Source organism: Chanodichthys erythropterus, chromosome 3 (genome assembly GCF_024489055.1).
Source record: "Chanodichthys erythropterus isolate Z2021 chromosome 3, ASM2448905v1, whole genome shotgun sequence".
NCBI classification, from domain to species: Eukaryota; Metazoa; Chordata; class Actinopteri; order Cypriniformes; family Xenocyprididae; genus Chanodichthys; species Chanodichthys erythropterus.
The window spans coordinates 55,622,034-55,635,494 of NC_090223.1; the positions used below are offsets into that span (position 1 = coordinate 55,622,034).

The 13,461-nt window shown below is 49.2% G+C and overlaps 1 protein-coding gene across 1 annotated transcript in view; it reads left to right on the plus strand.

Annotated features, from left to right (window-relative positions):
• The window catches only part of iqck (IQ motif containing K), a 64,858-nt gene that overhangs the window by 13,290 nt on the left and 38,107 nt on the right, over positions 1-13,461 (plus strand). The window lies entirely within an intron of this gene.

Below are 13,461 nucleotides of genomic sequence, written 5' to 3' on the forward strand. Positions count from 1 at the left end.
CAAATTTGTAATCCCACAGTTCCCCCTTTGAGAGTTCTAATAACTCTCACAAAATACAAATTTAGACACTTAAAAGTTTCATTCTTGTAACCTTTGATCGTTACAGGCACATAGCACTTGCTCTGTGTTGATTGTCTTTAGTGATGAATGGCATGTTGACACAGAAACAAACATGCAGCTAGGGCCCTTGTAGTTATTACGGGTAATAGTCTTTTCTGGTTGGAACAGTCTTCATGATGAGTGTGAGTCATTTGTTGAATGAAACACTTGATACTGTGGACGCATAGATAGTAAACTAATAGGAAAAACAACAGCAGAATTGCTATTTCCTTGATCCACAGCCAAGGTTTACCTAACAGGTTTCCGAACCATGAAGAATTATCTTCAGTCATCTGGTGTAATTTTGCTGAAAGATCAAGAATGTCTTGTTGGATTTTGTTCAAGTTCTCTGTTGGATCCATTAACACGGTGCAGCACTCAGGTCCGATAATGGCGCATGCTCCCCCTTGCGTTGCAAGAATGTAATCCAAAGCCACTCTGTTCTGTAAGATCATTATCTTGTGCGAAGCGAGAGTGTCTGTAATGTTACCTAGAGCCAAAGCCGTATCATTGGCCAGTTTCTGTACAGAATTCGATAAGCTTCTGACTTGATCAAGGGCCTGCATGACACCGTAAAACGTGATTAATGCACCAAGAGTTCTTGACCACCATGTTTGAGCACAAGTGAGTCCTGGAATGCAGCCATCTTCTTTGTTTGTGGTAGGAGCTGAATTATATAGATGTGGAGAGCTTGGGGTGGAGTGTGTATTTTCTCTGATAGCTGGTAGAACATAAACCAGGGTGCACCTGCCGTTGAATTGGCTAGGTAGAATGTTGTAGACAGAAGTTCCACATAACCAAAAGGTGCCAGTTGGTGGAGGAAATAACCTTCCTGATCAGTTTCATCGCCTTAGCATACCAGACAGCTTAGAAGACCTCGATGTTGCAACAGAAACTATTGCCTCTGTCTTTTCCAGCACATTAGATTCAGTCGCTCCTTTGCGTTTAAAAAAGATTAAGGAATTTAATCCAATGCCATGGTACAGTGAGCAGACTCGGGACCTAAAATTGCAGCCAGAAAAATGGAGCGTATCTGGAAGAAAACCAAACTAGAAGTATTTCGCATTTCGTGGAGAGAGAAAATGATTGAGTACAAAAAGGCCTTAAAAACTGCCAGATCTGCCTATTTTTCAAAACTCTTAGAAGAAAATAAACCCAACCCTAGGTATTTATTTGATACAGTGGCTAAATTAACAAGAAATAAAGCTTCAACTTCTGATGTTCCCAAAGAGCACATTAGTAACGACTTTATGAACTTCTTTACTTGCAAGACTGATAATAGAAAATTATAGAGAGAGAAAATTATAACCATGCAACCGTCTACTACAGTATCGTGTCAGACATTGCATTGTAGTGTCCCTGAGGAAAAATTCATTTCATTTACTGCTTTAGGAGAGGAAGAATTGTCTAAACTTGTTAAATCATCAAAATCAACAACATGTATGTTAGACCCTATACCAACTAAGCTATTGAAAGAGATGCTTCCAGAAGTCATAGATCCCCTTCTTAATATTGTTAATTCATCTTTGTTATTAGGATACGTACCAAAAACTTTTAAGCTGGCTATTATTAAACCTCTTATTAAAAAACCACAACTAGATCCTAAAGAATTAGTCAATTACAGGCCGATCTCAAATCTTACTTTTCTGTCAAAAATACTAGAAAAGGCAGTTCCCTTTCAGTCGGTCACGTTCGACGTACGTCAGTAGTGACCGACGAATTGGGATATCGCTAGAGAGCCCCTATCAGCTTCGAGAGAACTAAAACAAGCCAATGGAATTGGCGTGCGATATTTGCATAATGCGCACCTCCCCTAACAGGTGGATATAAAAAGGGGGGCAGATGCAATCGCACTCTGTCTTTCGCTTCGGAGCCTACCTGGTGTCCTGCGGCTGTTTGAACTTCAAGCCTCTGAAGAAGTTTCGGCGCTTGTGTTGGTGTGACGACGCCTGCAGCGAGGTCGCGAGTTGGAGTGAGCCGGGTGGAAACATCCAATGTTTTCCCAGCGTTCCGCTGTAATTCCACTGGTTGGTCTGCGATTTGGTCTGGTTCCTCCTGTGTTTTTCTAAACACGTCGTGACGCTCCCTGTGTGTCTCGACACAAAAGAGCTGAAGTTTCCCCTTCTAAAAGAGCTTCACAGACAGACACTGCGTCTTTTTCAAGATGTCATTCTGTCTGTGCGTTTCTGGAGGCGGTCGTTTCCTATCCTCTCTGACGGCCACGATCACTTTCTCTCATGTCTGCTTAGCGTGCTGAGACTGTGTTTGTGGGTGGTCATATTTTCTTATGGAAATATGTCCACGTCGGCGCGTTGTTTGCTCACCTTTCTCGTAAGGGCTTGAGCGCTCAGCGCGCCGTGTGCCGTCGAATTGCCGGCTGACAGCGCGCGTTGCCACGGCAACCCTGCGCGCTGTCTGGCGCTCTAGATGCACGGTCGAGACTCGGCTGCCTTTAATGAGGTGGAGTCCCCTCACTTATTCCCCGATCTAGTTATTTTTCTGAATCAGAAAAGTGCTACTTTGGTTAATAAGCCTGGGTGACCAGAGGATCACAGTGGGGCAATACCCGCCGACTCATTCTCCGTGGGCCCCCCACTCCTCTAGTGCATCGCAAACATGTTGTGACTATGTTCGTGGGTGGATCATGTTTAGATACATGGCCACGTCGGTGCCCAGGGTGCCGTGTGTCGTCCAGTTGGGCGGCCACGTTCACTGTCCAACATGGCTGGTAGCTTCTGCATGTGTTGCTGGTCCTCCTTAAAATAAATATGGAGGACCTAACATCTTAGTCAGGGCTCCAGCAGAGGATCAGATGTCGACTGCTACATTGGAGAGAGTATTGTTGGGCTCTGAACATGAAGATGAGGCTGAGCGTCCCACGGTTGTGGCGTGCTCATGCCGAATCGGATTCAGACTTGGCAACCATGCTTTCCCGGGCCCCTGGGGGTGTCGTGCGACGCGTACTCGCCTTGCCGCGCCCCTGGCTTAGCCCGGATGTGCATGAAAAAACTTGGCAGTTTGTGGCCTTTTTTGGCGTTAATATGGAACGCCAAGAGGGTCATAATCTGCACTACAAGTTTTTTCTCTCACTACCCCCTAGGGTGGGGTGGCAGTGCTACGGGCACACCACCTCTGCCCTGCATGAGTCTTGGCCCCTGGCAAGTCTGCAGTAGGTCAAAGCACTCATTGCATGTGGGTAGTTCTGAGTCGGGGTTGAGCTACGCAGGATGCAAATCAAAGCGCAGGCCCCTGGCCAGACAATGTCCACCATGGTGGTCCAGAAACACCCCTGGCGAGTCTTGCTGGGATGTGCCGTCGTCAAAGTGTGCTTTCTCAATGCGCTCATCTCACAAACTGGCCTTGAACCCAGCCCGCTCAACCCGCAGTCACCTGACTAGCGGGAGACGGTCCTGGAGATATGGCGACCTGGAGCTGACGTAAACGGTTCTTTCTCCCCGGAGGAGGGCCGGGTGGAGAATTGGTCTGTTCCGCCGCTGGCTCTCCGGAGTCCAGCGGTACCCACTAAGAACTGTTTTCCGATCCTCTACGTCCCAAGAGTGTGGCTGGCGATGTGCAGCGCCCCGTGTTGCTACTCCCAGCCCCCTCTCACCTCGCCAGCAGGTGTCAGTGTGTTGGTGCAGGCCGCGCCCCGTGTGCTGTCTCCCATACGCACTGCTACCTCGCAGAGTCTGATCACACTCTGGGCCGCTACCACGCCGCCCGAGTCGGGTCCCCGTACTCTGGTTCGCTGCCCCACCCCCGGTACGTCTGTGGTGCGTTTGGTTCTGCTGGCTCGGTGTCTGGAGGCCTGGTTAGTGCCCCCAGCCCGTTCCGCTGGCTCATGCGTACTATCAGACTCGGCTATGCGATTCATTTCGCCCGGTGTCCTCCGGCGTCCAGGGGTGTCCACTTCACTTAGGTGTCGTTGGACATTGCACCTGTTCTCCGAGTGGAGATTGCTGTCCTCCTGGCGAGGGATACAATCGAGCCGGTCCCTCCAGCCGATTTGAAGTCAGGTTCAGCCCTACTTCATTGTACCCTAAAGGGCGGTGGGCTATGGCCAATCCTGGATCTGCGCGTCTTGAACCGGTACCTTCAGGCTGCCGTTTAAGGTGCTCATGCAGAAGCGCATTTTCGAGTGCGTCCGTCCCGGGGTTTGGTTTGCAGCATTCGACCTGAAGGATGCATACTTTCATGTCTCGATTCTGCGCTCGGGTCTAGCATGTCAGTACAAACTCCTACCCTTCGGGCTGGCCCTGTCGCTCCACGCCTTACACGGTTGCGGAGGTGGCCATTGTTCCCCTCAAGGAACAGGGCGTTCGCATTCTCGACTGCCTCGACGACTGGTTGTTCCTGGCCAGCTCGCGAAGCAGTTGTGCGTACACAGGGAGATGGTTTAGCTCACCTCAGCCTGTTGGGTCTTTGGGTCAGCTGGGACAAGAGCAAACTCGCCCCCGGGCAGAGGATCTCTTTTCTCAGTCTCGAGCTAGACTCGGTCGCCTGGATTGTGCGCCTCTCTGAGGAGCGCGTCCAGTCGGTGTTGAACTGCCTGAGTTCGCTCAAGCGCAGGATGGCGGCCCCACTGAAAGACTTCAGAGGCTCCTGGGGCATGTGGCATCTGCAGCCGCGTTTCGCCGCTCAGGTTGCTCCATATGAGGCCGCTTCAACACCGGCTCCGCGACTGGGTCCCGAGATGGCCATGGCAGCGCAGCACGCTCAGTGTCCTCGTGACACGGAGCTGCCGCCCTACCCTCATCCGGTGGTCGGACCCTTTGTTCCTGCGGGCGGGAGTACCCCTTGGACGCTGTGGTCCACACAGATGCCTCTACCACCGGATGGGGGGCCATGTACAACGGGCATGCGGTTCGGGTCTTGGACGGGGCCTCGACTGCATTGGCATATCAATTGCCTCGAGTTGCTAGCAGTATGTCTTGCACTGGGCCGCTTCAAGGAGCTGCTGTCAGACAAGCATGTACTGGTCCGCTCGGACAAGCACGGCGGCCGTTGCGTACATCAACCATCAGGCTGGTCTACGCTCCCGTCGCATATCGCAACTCGCCTGCCATCTCTTGCTATGGAGTCAGAAGCATCTGAGGTCGCTTCAGGCCACTCATGTCCCAGGTGTGCTTAACCGTGCAGCCTACGAGCTCTTACGGCAGCCTCCACTTGCGGGCAAGTGGCGGCTCCATCCCCAGGCGGTCCAGCTGATCTGGCACTACTTCGGCGAGGCCCAGGTAGTCCTGTTGCCTCCCCAGGAACTGCCCTCGGCCAGTGGTTTTCCCTGACCGGCGAGTCGCTCGGCACGGATACCCTGGCACTCAGCTGGCCCCGGGGCCTACGCAATATGCGTTTTCCCCCAGTGAGCCTTCTCGCACAGCTCCTGTGCTAGGTCAGGGAGGATGAGGAGCAGGTCTTGTTAGTGGCTCCATATTGGTCACTCGGACCCGGGTTTCGGACCTAATGCTCCTCACGACAGCCCCTCCTTGGCCGATTCCTCTGAGGAAGGACCTCCTGACTCAGAGATGGGGCTTCCTATGGCACCCGCGTCCCGACCTGTGGAACCTCCACGTGTGGTCCCTGGACGGGATGCGGAGGTTCTGGGTGATCTCCCGCAGGCGGTCGTAGACACCATCACTTCCGCTAGAGCTCCTTCACGAGGAGCCTCTATGCGTTGAAGTCGAACCTATTCGTTGAATGGTGCTCCTCTCGCAAGACGAGAGGACCCCCGATCATGCTCGGTCAGATCTGTGCTTTCCTTCCTGCAAGAGGGCTTGGAGCGAAGGCTGTCTCCCTCCACCCTCAAGGTGTATGTTGCCGCTTCGCTGCACATCTCCATGCAGTTGATGGCAAGCCCTGGGGAAACACGGTCTGACCATCAGGTTCCTGAGGGGGCGAGGGGACTGATTCCTCCTTGCCCACCCTCCTTACCCTCTAGGGATCTCACCTTAGTTCTTAGCTAACTTCGGCGTCATCCCTTGAGCCTTTGCAATTAATCGAGTTAAAAGTACTGTCTCTTAGACCGTCCTCCTGGTTGTATTGGCCTCATGTTAAGAGGGTAGGGGACCTGCACGCATTTTCAGTCGACGAATCGTGCCTGGAATTTGGGCCTGGGGATTCTCACGTCTTCCTGAGACCCCGGCCTGGATATGTGCCCAAGGTTCCTACCACTCCCTTCAGAGATCAGGTAGTGAACCTGCAAGCGCTGCCTTCGGAGGAGGCAGACCCAGCCCTAGCTTCGCTCTTTCCACTTCACGCCCTGCGTGTTTACGTGGATAGAACTTGAAGCTTAGGACCTCAGATCAGCTCTTTGTCTGTTACGGAGACCAGCAGAAGGGAAAGGCTGTCTCCAAGCAGAGGATGGCCCACTGGTTAGTGGATGCCATCGCCCTGGCTTATGTTCCCAGGGCGTGCCTTGCCCGTTCGGGTTGAGAGCCCACTCCACCTGAGTGGCCTCTTCCTGGGCGCTGGCTCATGGCGCCTCGCTGACAGATTTTAGAGCTGTGGGCTGGGCGACACCCAACACGTTTGCTAGGGTTTTTAGCTTACGTGTAAGCTGGTTCTTCCCGTGTACTCGCTTCCACCAGCCGGTAGACGCGTTGAACCTGTGCTCGTGTCGGCTTGCAATGCCACTCCCGCCCCCTGGGCAGGATATGTGCATCTGTTGACTCCAGTCGTGTTCCCCGTTCGGTGAACCCTGTCGAGTTCCTCCACCTCCACCTTCGGCTCGGGCATTGCGGAGTGTCTGATGCCAGACCAACATCCATCTTCGATGTTGTCTGTTGGTTGGGTTCCATATGTTGCAATCCCTCTACGTGAGTGATTCCATATGTGTATTGTCCACGGTTACTCCCTACGGTGAGCCCGTGTCTTTCCCTTAGCAGAGCTTCTGCTTTCTCCTGTCAGATGAGTCTCCCCCTACTCAGGTGGAGCCATCCCAGGGACTCATATGCGTTCTGCCCTGCGGGCCAGTCCATATGTTTTCCATGTAAATTCCTTCCCCTCTGGGTAGGTAGTGGTTCCGCAGCGTTCCTTACGGGTTCGCTTCCCCAGTGTAGTCTAGTTTACTTAGTGGGTATATCGGAACAGCAGTAGACTTCCCGGCGTAAGCTCGCCCCTTCTCCGTCCCCTTGGTGCGACGGGCGGCTAGAGCCTGCGCTGGGCACTGGAAGGGGTTTCGTAACTGTGGCGTTTTAGTTGGGATCCCAATTCGTCGGTCACTACTGACGTACGTTGAACGTGACCGACTGAAAGGGAACGTCTCGGTTACGTATGTAACCCTCGTTCCCTGAAGGAGGGAACGGAGACGTACGTCCCGTCGCCACAGTTTCTGTACCCTCGCTGCAGTGCGGACACCGGTTGTCTCCTCAGCGAAAAACAGAGTGCGATTGCATCTGCCCCCCTTTTTATATCCACCTGTTAGGGGAGGTGCGCATTATGCAAATATCGCACGCCAATTCCATTGGCCTGTTTTAGTTCTCTCGAAGCTGATAGGGGCTCTCTAGCGATATCCCAATTCGTCGGTCACTACTGACGTACGTCTCCGTTCCCTCCTTCAGGGAACGAGGGTTACATACGTAACCGAGACGTTTCATCGCAACTATGTTCTGTGGCGACCAGGGCGGGCGAGAGCCTCACGGAGGAGCTCCGGGAGCATAAAAGGAGGAGCGACTAGAGTGAAGGACGAGAGAGGACCAGGCCTGGACTTTGTTATGTTTTATTATGTTTGTGTGGCCACAACAACACAAGACGTCTGCCGGCATTACTTTCGTGTTGTTGTTTGTTTATTTTGAGATTAAAGTTTTGTTGAATGTTCGCCGGTTCCCGCCTCCTTCTTCCCACATCTACTGACCACGTTACATTGGTGCCGAAACCCGGGAGGAAGGAGGGACATGCTGTCGGAGAGCCCTCGCTGCTGAGGGGGATCGCGGTGCTGCGGAGTTCGGGCAGCGCGGAAGTGAGGACCGCGAGAGGCTGCCCGAGGCGGTGGTACTGGAGCCTAGTGAAAGGTGGGACGGAGACCCGGATGCCGTGGTCCTGGGACGAGGTGGGGTGGCTGCCGTCCAGGAGGGAGCGGAGGAGTCGCCGCCGTCCGCTGTGGGCCGGAGCCTGCTGCCGTCCGCCATGAAGGGGAGGAGCAGGGGACGGGGGACTCGCTGCCGGCTGCCCTCAGCCGGAGGAGCCATCGCCGGCTGCCAGGAGGCGGTCGAGGTTCGGGCCGTCCACCAAGCGTCCAGTGCCATCGCATGTGGCACCGCGAGGAAGAGCCTCTTGGCAGGCTCAGGACCGAGCGGCAGTGTGTTGGGGAACCGGACCAAGAATTTTTTTTTTTTCTCTCTTTCTTTTTCCTCTCTCCCCTCTCTCGTCCTGTCGCTCCACTTGCTTCCGTCTCCTTTCTCTCGTCTCGTCTGTCTTCACCCCCAGGTGCTGCGGCCGCCGAGATAGGCCCCGGGGGGGGGATGAAGCCCAGTCGCAGGAGTACCCTCCGGCCTGCGAGGGGCGTTGGGGGTATGTGACGAGCAGGGCGGGCGAGAGCCGTGAGGGAACGGCGCGAGGCCGGTGGCGCGAGTGTTAATGAGCTTCACCTGGGAGGCGCACCATTACTTTCGTTTTGTTCTTTGTTTATTTTATATTAAATTTTGGTTCAACGTTCGCTGGTTCCCGCCTCCTTCTTCCCACATCTACTAACCTCGTTACATGTTCCTTTTTAGAAAGAAATAATATCTGTGAGGATTTCCAGTCAGGATTTAGTCCGTACCATAGTACTGAGACTGCTCTCATTAGAGTTACTAATGATTTGCTCTTATCATCAGATCGTGGTTGTATCTCTCATTAGTGTTATTGGATCTTAGTGCTGCATTTGACGCTATCGATCACAATATTCTCTTAAATAGACTTGAAAATTATGTTGGCATTAGTGGAATTGCATTGGCATGGTTCAAATCATACTTATCTGACCGTTATCAGTTTGTAGTAGTAAACGATGAGAAATCATATCGATCACAAGTTAAATATGGAGTACCGCAACTATATATAACACCAGATGTACTTGTTACATCAGAAAAAGAATGGCATCTACGCTAATATTAGTCTTTCTGTTTATCCCGAGGTTTACCGTAGTCACAACGCAGCCCTGAAGTATCAGCAGAGGTCGAGTCGACTAGATCATCCATTGTGAAGACACATCAACAGCCAGTGCCACAGTTTCCTCAAAATTATAATCACGATTATTAATCATGTTTATTCTATCAAAAGAGTAATGTAACTATGGCTATTTTGCAAGTTCTTTACCAACCTACACTTCACCCAAAAGGCCTGTAGGTGACACAAAGACTTAAATTTAACCAACTATGATAAGTTCGTTAGATGGTAAATCAATAAAAAACATAGTTTTGGTGAGCGCTTTGTAATATGTATTCACATTACATTTTAAAGCAACACAAATCGTTTGCAATAAGACAAATCAGATTCAAATTGCCCGGCAAATTCGTAAAGCAAAGAAAAATCATTTCTAGCTGATCAACATTATGAAAACTGGTAAAACCTTTAGGAACTTCAAAAGATAAAACAGCGAAATTCCTAATATTACTTCAAATATTTCCAAATTATGTCCATTTTCATAGAGCGGGCCAATATTGTGACGATTATTTAAAATCAATCGAGAGAAGCAGATATCGTTATCGTGATAAAATATGATTAATCGTGCAGCCCTAATTTAATTTAATTTGACTTGACATTTGATATTCAACAGTATCCTTGACATTTATTCAACAGTGCTTTTGATCTGCCTGCATCGACACTATTCTTTTAAAGGAAAAATTATATACCAATTATCAATGTAAAGCTGCTTTGACACAATCTGCATTGTAAAAAGCGCTATATAAATGAAGGTGAAGGAATCATACACCACTGATTTATTGCAAAGAGTTTTGGGAGAGATGGTGTCTGTTGGAGACACCCTGGAGTCCTTTTCCTCTCTCCCTGCTGATGGAGTAATGTCCATCTTACCATCTCTGTTCTCTTTTCGACCACAAGGTTGCAACGTTCACGGGGAATTTCACCCAATGGAGTCGAGGCTGGAACATAATTTTCCACGCACCAAGGAAAAATAATTGGCAAGAGTAGATGGGAGTAGCTGAAGTTAGGTTGCAGGATGGTAAATCCAGGAATGCAACATGGAGAAGCTGGAGAAGTTGTGATGTTGTGACATGAATTCTTGTTGTATATTCCACTAGTATGAACTTCGAATAAGGTACATGTGTCACAGTTGGAGATGGGGTGTGCCACCCATACAATTCCTGCTCCTACTGAATGTGGGTGTGGCATGCAAATGTTCTTTCCAGCAAACAAGGCATTTCTTGACATATTCATCAACTCTAAGAATATGTTGTTTCTGGAGTCTACACTTTGTGCGATGTCTATGATGATTACTAGTATGGCAATCTTGATCATGTTGATGGATGACTGAAGTTCCCGTATGTGATTCTCTGCGTTGTGTATATATTTATTTTATTTTATTTTATTTTTTTCTTCCTTGACAGTTGGCTCGGTAGTGGGTCTAGTTGTCTTCATACGCAGGTCAGGAGGGCGATGCGTATGGGTCTCGGGACAGCTATCAAGTGGTATCTGCACAGAGTAAGAAAGAAAACAAAAGACAACAGAGCAGTATGTGTTGTAAAAGTCCGCAAACACTAGGGTTGTATCCTCTGTTCAATCTAAGTCTGCTATTGTTGTTCCTTCTTTCCCTATTTCTTAATTCCTGTGACACCTAAAGAACAATGAGGTAAGGATGGACTAGTGAGTGGGGGAAGGCCTATGAGGTATTCTTCACCGCAGGATTGGCCCCCGATGCCTATTGCATTCGGTTCTTTCCCGTGCTCCTCACTGGTCCGTGTGTCCTATCCTATCCCTGTAGGTGGGGGAACAACTTTACAGTGTGACACATGAGTCCAGGTTTTCCTTCCCTGACAGCAGCTGTAATCAGCATCACTTGATGTGGTCCTTGCCACTTAGGCTCTAACGGCTTGTTTCTGAATGACTTTATGATGACCCACTGACCTGGGATGATTGTGTGTCCACCTTCTGGTGGAGTCTGCCAACAAGACTCAACTCTCTCTCTGGCACTCTGTACTGCCTTTGTGAGGTTTTCACAGTAAGAGATCAGAGCATCTGAGGCAATGTGTACATCAGCATTTCTAAGATCAATCACACCTGGCCTGCATTGGGCGTCCTGTAATAATCTCATGAGGGCTCAGTCCTACTGATCTGTTAGGTGATGCTCTCATGCTACACAGTACCGCTGGCAGTGCCTCGACCCATGGTACTCCTTCCTGATGCATTTTGCTTAGCCTGGTTTTGATTGTTCTGTTAGCTCTCTCAACCTGTCCTGATGCTTGTGGCCTGTAGGGGCAGTGAAGATTCCACTTAATTTTCATCATTTTAGACACTTCCTTGACTACCTGTCCTGAAAGTGTGTACCTTGATCTGAGTCAATGTAATCTGGTAATCCCCACCTGGGAATAAAATCAGTGACAAGACATTTAGCAGTATGTGTAGCTGTAGCACGCCCTGTTGGATAAGCTTCTATCCATCTTGAGAACTTGTCTATTACTACCAAAACATCAGTTTTTCCCTTACAAGGAGGCAACGATATGTAATCAATTTGCAGGTGATGAAATGGTCCTGGTGGAGCTGGGGTATGTGTTGCTGCTGTAGTTGCTGCTGGCACATCATTATTTTTCTGACATGTAATGCATCTTTTGACTTTTTCGGTAGCTACATTTCTGAATTTTGGATTCCACCATTGATTTGAGAACCTGTGATTCATCGTTGCTGGACCACTGTGACCCAAATTGTGTATTTGTTGAGCCAAATATGGCAGCAGTGATTCGGGAGCAACATACTTTCCCCCTTTGTTCCAGCAACCAGATGAATCCGCTGTGGCTCCTTTGTCTAACCATGTCCATGCTTCATATAGAGGAACGTCTTTGTACTGATCAATTATTGATTCAGGAGGCAGAATTGTTTTCTGTGCTGTACTACCTGAACACACTTGTACTGTTGCATAATAACAAGCCTGTTTAGCAGCTACATCAGCAAGAGCATTTCCTTTAGCTTCCGTAGTATTAGTTGTGAGATGTGCTTTCACTTTGATCACCGCTAATTTCTTTGGAAGTTTCATGGCAAACATTAGATCTTTCACTAATCCAGCATGCTTAATGGGGGATCCAGCAGAAGTTAGAAACTGTCTACTCTGCCAAATGACACCAAAATCATGAGCTATCCCAAAAGAATACCTGGAATCAGTGTAGATATTTGCTACCGATCCTGAAGCTAGCGTGCATGCTCTAGTTAAGGCTACTAGTTCTGCAGCTTGAGCTGAAAAATTATCTGGAAGTCGAACTGAAGCTATCACTTCAGTGATGGAAGTTACTGCATAGCCTGCTCGTCTGTTAACCTTAATAACTTGAGCTGAACCATCAACAAACAACTCCAATTCTGCATTCTCTATAGGAGTTTCTTTTATTTCACTTGTAGCTGCAAATGTAAGCGTAACACAATCGTGAGTCATTTCTCCTTCATCCTCTTACACAACTTCAGTCATTGCATACATCATACATGAGGATGGGTTTGTGACTGGCGCATGCTGTAAAACAATGTTCGGGGCTGTGAGAGTTGTTAACCAATTTCCCCAACGAGAGGAGGTGACAGAAGTGACTTTTGCTTGATTCATTAGTGCGGACTAACCAGAATAATAATGAATGGGGCATAAACTGCCCCCATGATCCTGCATTAGACATGCAGTCATAAAGCCTAAGTGTTCATGGACATAAAGCACAAAGGGCCTATTAGATTGGGCAATTCCTAATGCTGGTGCTTGACACAGTGCTCTCTTCAAATCATTGAAAGCTTTGAGATGAATTTCTTCCATACAAACAGTATCAGAATCTTTAACCTGGCCTTTCAACAAGTCATAGAGTGGCTGAGCAATCGAGGCATAGTCTTCAATCCAAGGTCTACAGTAATCTGCTGTTCCTAAAAATGACCGGAGTGTTTTAATGTTAGTAGGTGGAGTTATGGCTTTGACTGAAGCAGCTCGATCCTGTGTAATGGATCTATTTCCTGCACCAATTGTTTGACCCAGAAATGTGACTTGGATTTTAGCTATTTGAGCTTTGTGAAAGCTGCATTTGTGTCCTCTTTTCTGCAAATAGTCCAACAATGCTGCCAATTCAGTTTGATGCACCTCGTGATCTGTAGAGGCAATCAAAATATCATCAACATATTGAATCATAGTGGACTGTTTGACTGGACATTCTGGGTCACACAAGTCACGTCTGACAGCCTGATGGTATATAGTTGGGG